Source organism: Coccinella septempunctata, chromosome 3, assembly GCF_907165205.1.
Source record: "Coccinella septempunctata chromosome 3, icCocSept1.1, whole genome shotgun sequence".
Taxonomy (NCBI): Eukaryota; Metazoa; Arthropoda; class Insecta; order Coleoptera; family Coccinellidae; genus Coccinella; species Coccinella septempunctata.
Window position 1 is genome coordinate 27,595,450 of NC_058191.1, and position 8,232 is coordinate 27,603,681.

Below are 8,232 nucleotides of genomic sequence, written 5' to 3' on the forward strand. Positions count from 1 at the left end.
AAAAATTTATTCTGTACTCGCTGAATTCTTCTTATGTGAATATCATATTTTGGGGTCCAGATTGCAGATGCGAAGGAAAGCCTGCTGTGAATGAAGGAATAATATAGGGAGATGAGCGCTCTAGGGTTATGGTAGTCTCTACTGTTTCTGTTAATGAATCCAACCAACCTATTAGACGCATTAATTGTCTTTTCGATTTGTGTTCTGAATGACCACCTCTCGTCAAGTGTAACCCCCAAATCAACTACCTCGCTCGAGTATCTTACAGTTACATCATCGATTTTGTAAGGGTATTTGATCTTATTAACTTTTTTCGTAAATGAGATGGTAAAACATTTTGAGGGATTCATAATTAAAAAGTTAACTTTTTTCGTAAATGAGATGGTAAAACATTTTGAGGGATTCATAATTAAAAAGTTACGCTCACAGAATTCAATCAACCGATACAAGTCTTCCTGCATTGTGAAACAGTCCTCAATGCTTTCAATATACCGATAGATTTTCAGATCATCTGCGTAGAGAAGTATGAGGCAATGTTGAAAACAGGTTTTTATGGTATTTATATAAATTATAAAAAAGAGGGGTCCTAGATGACTCCCCTGAGGCACACCCGAGGCTATGCCGAACAATTTGGATCTAAGGCCTGCAACGCTAACGTACCCAACTCTACTGGAGAGATAAGATCTACACCACCTCACAAGTGAACCGCCTACACCGACCTCGGAAAGCCTCTCCAATAGTTTTTCGTGGTTAATTTTGTCAAACGCCTTGCTGAAGTCGGTATATACAATTTGTAATTATATAGTTGAAATTCGGTAAGGAAATTAAATGATAAACACCTATTACAGCAAAAGTAAATGTATTGCAACTCAAAGGTAAATAAACTAAACAAAAAAAGGGAACTTTGATTCATTTCATTGTTTGGTGATTTATTTGTAGAAGTAACGTAAATAATAATATTCTGCGAAAAATCGGCATATTTCCTGCTGCCAATGCGCCGCTTGTATCTACACTGAGAAAAAAGTTACAGGTAACTTTTTTCACTTGACTGCTTTTTACTCAAGCTAAATAAATTTTCATACGCGATAGGCGAACATTTATGTGCTGCAGATAATCATATATTTATCGTTAACAAACACGTTCATCTAAGAATTTTTAATAGTTAGCAGTAACTTTTTTTTTCAGTTCAACATCAAAATTTATTGAATCCAAATAGCACTGGTATTTAAATTCTGTTTGTTGTTGATAAATACGCTGCGTATAGATGCCAAATAATCGCTCAACTTATAGCAAGCTACTTTGTCAGTTACGTATTTTTATCAACCCTAAATAACAAAGTTATTTGCTACATTGAAACCTTGACTTGGGGTAGATACATGTGTTTCTTGTAATAAGTGTGAAAAATATTCGGATGATAACCGACTTGAGCCGATGCGAACCCGAAGCAGTTATTCCCTTTGAAGATCGGTACATCTAAAGATTGACATCTGTGTCTGTGGTACATCTGTGCAGTGTGCATCATTCAGTGGTCAGAAGCCAACGCGTCTGCGGGTTAAACGAATTATCGTGGATCTCGAAAAGTAGTACGCCGCCGCCGGGTCGTGTGGGTATCATATTATCCGTCTGTTCCGATATTCCTGAACAGTACTGTCAGTATTTCAGAAACGATGCCTATTGGCCCAGTCGTTCGAGTTCTATTGTTATTCGATTGCGGGCCAGTAAAACCAGCAATATCGGAACAGGCTTTATATCTCGGCATTCTTTGATTTGGCTACAAAGTAGGGATTCGAAATTCTACGAATATAGTAACAAAATCTAAGTATGCCGCGATATATGATATAACTTCAATAGTTATTATGTGATTTATAATAAATTCTTTCACACTTTACAGAATATTTTGTGCTTGTTTTATGTGCTTAAATGGATTACGAAGAAATCCTCAAACGATGGGGATTCGAAGAGTATGTGGAAAAATTCAGAAGTAAGTCAAAATTTTTAGTTTTTGAATATAATTTATTGTGGATTATTGTGTATATACTCAATAATGCACAATGCACTCGACAATGCTTAAGGCATTCACGCAAAAAAAGATGATTCACTCAAGTGGTCTTCCGCATCAGAACCTCGGTTTAGTCTCTCAATAGATTGAGAGACTAAAATAATAGATTATTATTAAATTATTATATTTATTTTCAAGCTTTTTTCATTAGGAAGAGCCATTTTATTTTTATTCCTATTTGTATTGCATGTGCATAAGTTACATAAGGTACATAGAAGTTACGATCCAACTAATAGTTAGAAATATATTTTTTCTACAAGCGTGCGCGTTCAACCTTTTTCCCGCACGCATTCCAAGTTGCAAAGAGTCACTTTCCCAAAACGTGCAGGAAAAACGCCTGCTATTTCTTTCCCGCACGCAGTTGCGTGTGGGAATGGATTAGCAGGGGTTTTTCCCGCACGCAAATATTATAGAGCAAATTAAATTCTATCATGTTTCTATGCATAGAACGTCAACGATGAGAAACCCATAGTAACGACATGCAGAATTACGTCTGTCATTATATATGAATTAATCAAATGAGATATGATCTGTTTCGTGAAATGGATACATTTATATATTTCAAGCGCTTGTAGAAAAAATAGTGTTCCTAACTCTTGCGGAAAGTGTCTTGCCCGCACTCAACTGCTTACCCGAACTCTGCTTCGCATCGTTCGGGCAACGGCAGTTTCGTGCGGGCAAGTAGAGAGTCATTCGGGGTAACTGAGCGCAGTGGGTAAGTGTGCGCAGTGCGTATATCTCGACTATGCAATGTATGAAAGAGAGGTTCATTTGGGTGAAGCAAGGGCGCAGAATCCCCAAATTAGATTTTCATAGGAATGCGCCGTGCGACGTTTCGTTAACTTTTTATTTGCAATCAATCAAATTCACTAGTTTTCTTGTTAATTTTCAGCATCTCTGCAAATTCTGCTAGGTCCAAGTTCCGAGTCCGACAATGTTAAACAATATTTCATTCGATCATGGGCATATTTATCTAAATATATAATAAAAAATTTTAGGTTCTCTTAGCTGCTCAACTCTATAAGAACGTCAATTCAAATTTTGGCTTACTGGGGAAAGTGTGCGCGGGTAAAGGCTGATTCATGCTAGACCGTGTCGGGTCCGGGCCGGGACCCGGACGGGACACGGTAAAATAATTATATGAGCAATTTCAATTGACGCATCCACACTACACCGATTGGGACACGTGCCGTGCCCGTGTTTTCAGAGTGGCGATCCATTGCAACGGCCCGGAGTCGGTCCCGGCCCGGCTCCGACACGGTCTAGCATGAATCAGCCTTAAGTGTGCGCATAGATTCATTATATGGGCATTAGTTCAATGAGGAATAAATTATGCCATTGTTGATTTTCTTGGTTTAGACTCGATCAATATTGTTCTATTTGTTCGGAAAAATATGAAGAGCCACCAAGAGGGGAATGTATCAAGTGTTGTGTTCACCAGGAATTGTGGCGCGAACAATAATGCAGTGCTTATAAAAAGGCGCTTCTGTATTGACAATAAACAGCATTTCTTTAATTTTGTAACATTTTGATGACATTATTTTGTAATTTGTTTTGATTGTGTGGTTCACTAAGCACTGCGTTCACTTACCCCGTGAGGGTGCGCACACTTACCCGCAATACGGGGCATGTGAACACACTCCGACTTTCACCATTAAATTTCTTTTTGCGGAAAGAAAACGTTTTTGTTTGTTGGCTTTTCGATGTTTTTTCATAGATTAGAAAATTCTCTATCTTATGAATATGCTTTAATTTTCCTAGCTTCAACATTTGAAACAGGGTATGGCTTGAAAGGCAAAAGTGCGCACAGTTGCCCCGAATGACTATCACTTTCCGCACTTAATAGGAAAATGACTATTTTAATGATCAAGAAAAGTGACAGGAACAGCTCAGTCCAAATTCAATATATGTACCTATCTATATATGCAAGAATTATTTCTGATATATAATTTTTCAGATCAAGAAATAATGATATGATATTAGTTTCAAGCTCCTCGCCGAGGACACAATTAAGGAGATATTCACTTAAAAAGGGCCATACCTTGTATTCAAAGCGAAATATAAAGAGTTTCGCGAAACGCAAAACGAAATTATTATTTATGTAAGTTTGAACTTGACTTGACATATTTTCCTCAAATTAGTTGGTGCTAACAAACATTAGAGAAATTTATATTTACTCTTAGGACATAAGTTGATTGTTATTTATGTTATATTATAACATTATATAAACTACAATTCCTACTTGAGATGTTAACGTATATTTTCCATTACAATCTTTTGCAGCGAGATTTACTTTTCTGTATGAAAATGTATATATACATTTTTGTATTTTTGTATACAAAAATATAAGACTTGAGTTGTTCTTTTTATTTCTTCTTATATACTTCCCATATATTTATATGAGTCATGAAGTTTGCTTTGTATACGAAAATAGACAGGCAATCATCAATATTCACTCAAAGAGCTATAGCATTCAAAATAATATATAATGTTAAAAAAGCATAGTATTTGATTGATGAAGTTCTACTAGTTCCTTAATTGGTTTTTACTCCAAGGGTGATTGCTGTATTAATATTCTTCCCATTTATAATTTTCTTTTTCATTAACTCAGATGGTATACAGAGATACACCTTTCTCGACTGATTTCATTTAATATATGTTGCAATATTAAGATAGCGATTTCAAATATATAACTTTTAAGAATGAGTTAATAAAAAAGAAAATTAGGGAGTGATATTAATACCGCTTTCACTCCTTAAGCACAAAAAAAATATATGTAGAAATTTGTACATAAGGTGAGTAACAGTGTCTCTTATAATAATAATAATAATAATAATAATAATAATATCTTTATTTTCCCAATTCAAACCTCAAGGGGAAGTTCACCTAGTAGGTGCTCTACCACTTAACCCTTGTTATGTGACACAATTTGGAATAAGCATTAAAGAGAGAGAAAAAAAAAGTTAAACAACAATACAATTTCAATGAGCAGAATTTACAAAAAAAAAATAAACATAAAAAAATAAACATAAGAGAGGTGTATCTGGAACAACGAAAACAATCAAATATATTATGCATACAGAGCCTGAAGGAGATGAGCCCTGATTTCTCTCTTGAATCTTACGAGAGTAAACGTTTTGAACTCATTTGGCACTGCGTTATAAAATTTTACCACATTGTACCCGAAACTCCTCTGGAAGATGGCCGTTCTGTGCTGGGGACAAGAGAGCAGATTCCTATGTCTTACATTCAGATTATGAATATCAGTTCTATACCTCAGTTTGTTGTAAAGATATGGCGGACATTTCTCAATTATAATTTTATGATAAGTACACAAGGCATAATACTCAAAACATTTTTTTATTGGTAACCAGTTCAGCGCCTTTAGCATATGCGAGACATGCTCATATTTCCTAATCCCATATATGAACCTGATGCAGCTATATTGAACACGCTGTATTCGACCTATTATAATAGATGATGTTGAGTACTTATGACAAGTATAACTGTGTACTCACGATAGTGACCGTGTGTACTTACGGTAAGTAATAGTGACTCTCATCGTGAACAAAAAAGTTAATTACCAACACAAACTATTTATGAGATCTGAGTGAAAAAGTTAAGTGTTACAGACAAAGGTTTTCACTAACTGCAAGTGACAAATATACTTGAACTATAAAAAAATTATGTTTAGTGTACATTCAACTGTTACTTGCGCCGAACAACTTTTTTAGTTGCAGTAAATGAACTCAATATCCTATCAAGTAACACATGATACTTGGATTATGTCAATAAAGTCATTTATTCTGAATAAAAATGAAATACGAACTGCAAGTACTTTTGCTTAGTTATGATAAGTTACTTTGTGTCAGGAAACACGTATACTTGTAGCAAATAAAAAAAGTTCTTTGTGCCTATAGCAAGTCACAATTTCTGTTTGTCATATTCAAAATTTTTTCTCGGTGTAGTCGGCTTTGTCCCAACTCCCAAGTCACCCTATGAAACAACAAAATAAATGAATGAGATCCGTATTGCCGTTTGATTTGTAAACAACCTTGTTTTATGACATATCTAATATCCCACGTATCCAGAAAAAAAATTACACCTGCACAAAGTGAAACACATGAACAGGACTCTAGAAAGTATAAGGGCCATAAAAAACGCGCTTTTACTCTCCTGAATTCGTTAATTTTTCCTGTCAATTCAAACGCTCTGGTCGCGGCAAACTCAACAGGAATTAATTGTTTTACTAACCAAAAAGACGCTACACAATCTTATAATTTTGTCCCTTCACTCATAAATGGTAAGAAACAAAGAAATCTGCAAGGGGGGTAATTGTCCCAAGTTACAGGACTGTCCCAAGTCTGCCGAATCTACCGGTATACAAATCTTGTAGAGTTGCGAAAAAATCAGTTGTTCGAGACAACAGTTTTAACTAATTTTACTAATGAGTGGCGCAATAATAATATAATAATAATGCTTCATTTCTCATATTATCAAGAATACAATATTCATACTATTACTACAAATCTGCAAAATCAAGATTTCTGTTCTAACATCTGGAATAATTTTTTATATCAAAATAAGAAATTTTGATCCATTTCGGGAAATAAGTATTCTGGAGTAGTAGTATACACTTATTATACACACTACTGACCACCCGAGCAATAAAAGAAATGGGTTATCATTTGAAAAAATGAATTTACAGGTTTTTGTTACTGAACTTTGATATTGAAATCGAAGCACCCTGCAATCTGCATGTTCAATTAACGTAGGAGGTCTTCTGATAGAAGCTAGAAAATGATAATTTTTCCTGCAAAAATCTCAAATAAGTTAATAACATTAGAATGGAGCCTTATTTGAGAAAATTTTTTCAGATTTCAGACAAATTTTTTGGGGAAAATATGTAAATGATACATCAAAGCAATGTAGAATTCAATGAGAAATCTAATAAAACTGGGTGTTGCATTTAAAAAACGAACGTTGGTATCATTTCTCACAACATAACTCAATTAATTAACCGTAATAACTTACGGTCTTCGTAAATCACTTTGTATATACTGACAATACTGAGCTCATTGAAGTTTTATGAATCGTCATTTCTATAGATAAACTGTGTGATGAAAATCCAACTTCTGTTGTCCAATGTTTTCAATACATTCGCGGTCATATATTGTATAGTGTTTTCCGTAAAAGAATGAGATTTCGGATAAGAGGTTTTTTTTTAACAAATAGAAGGCTCTAGCTCTAGTCAGTCAAAACGTTAATAATAATTTATGGAATATGGAGTTCAGAATTGTCAGCACATTCTTTCCTCTTCAATATGTACTTCTTCAATCGCGAACACCCTCTGTCTAATTTCTAGTATTTTCCGGACCCTTTCATCAAGCATTAATATGTAATAATTGTTCTTCTCATATCAACATTATCAACCCTCCATACTTGTGTGGTACTAAGATATGGCTTTGATCAAGTTCGAATCAATAACGTACCTTTCAAAAAAAATGTGAATATAGAAGCAAACAGAATATTGCAAATGTGAGAAAGGACCGGCCCTTTGGTAGTTATAATTTAATAACGAGTTCTATGGCATGGAAGAGAGGCATATTGTCAAGGAGCTATCACGCTGGAGGGTAACATAAATGTATCAGACCTTTCAGCTATATAATAATCCTATTAATACGAGTATGTCTGTGAAATGTATCGATAGATACAGGGGCGTATTTCTGAAAAGGACGTATGCAGCCTAGGCTTTAGCTTGTGGAGAATTTTTTGTCTATTTTCTATTTCCCAGAAATTTAGAACAGAGGTACCAACAGTCTTCATAGTTCTTATACTGAGAGATCTCAACAATGGAACAAATACAAAAAAGTGCATCCTTCATCGTGAATTGTCTATAAATATAGGTCTCCTCTCCACTCCAAACTGAAACGAATATACATTTTATGATTTTATGTGCTCTATACAGGGTGTCTACTTTTAAAGTGGCCAAAATTCAAGGGGGGATCAGACGTGTGATTTGAAACAAAAAATGTCATATAACACATGGTCGAAATGTTGACGGTTATTCTTCAATTCAACATTTCTTGATTTCACGAAAAAAGTGTTTCATTTATGCATTTTTGTGTGGATGCTTCATTTATATTTCGAAAATATTGGAATAAAACTCACAA

General features: G+C 34.7%; 1 long non-coding RNA gene across 1 annotated transcript; it reads left to right on the forward strand.

The window, feature by feature from the left end:
* Positions 1-3,132: 3,132 nt before the first annotated feature.
* LOC123310554 lies at positions 3,133-4,802 on the forward strand. Its single transcript, XR_006537372.1, has 3 exons — positions 3,133-3,341; positions 3,948-3,951; positions 4,791-4,802. It is a non-coding gene; the product is annotated as an uncharacterized LOC123310554 (long non-coding RNA).
* Positions 4,803-8,232: the final 3,430 nt, after the last annotated feature.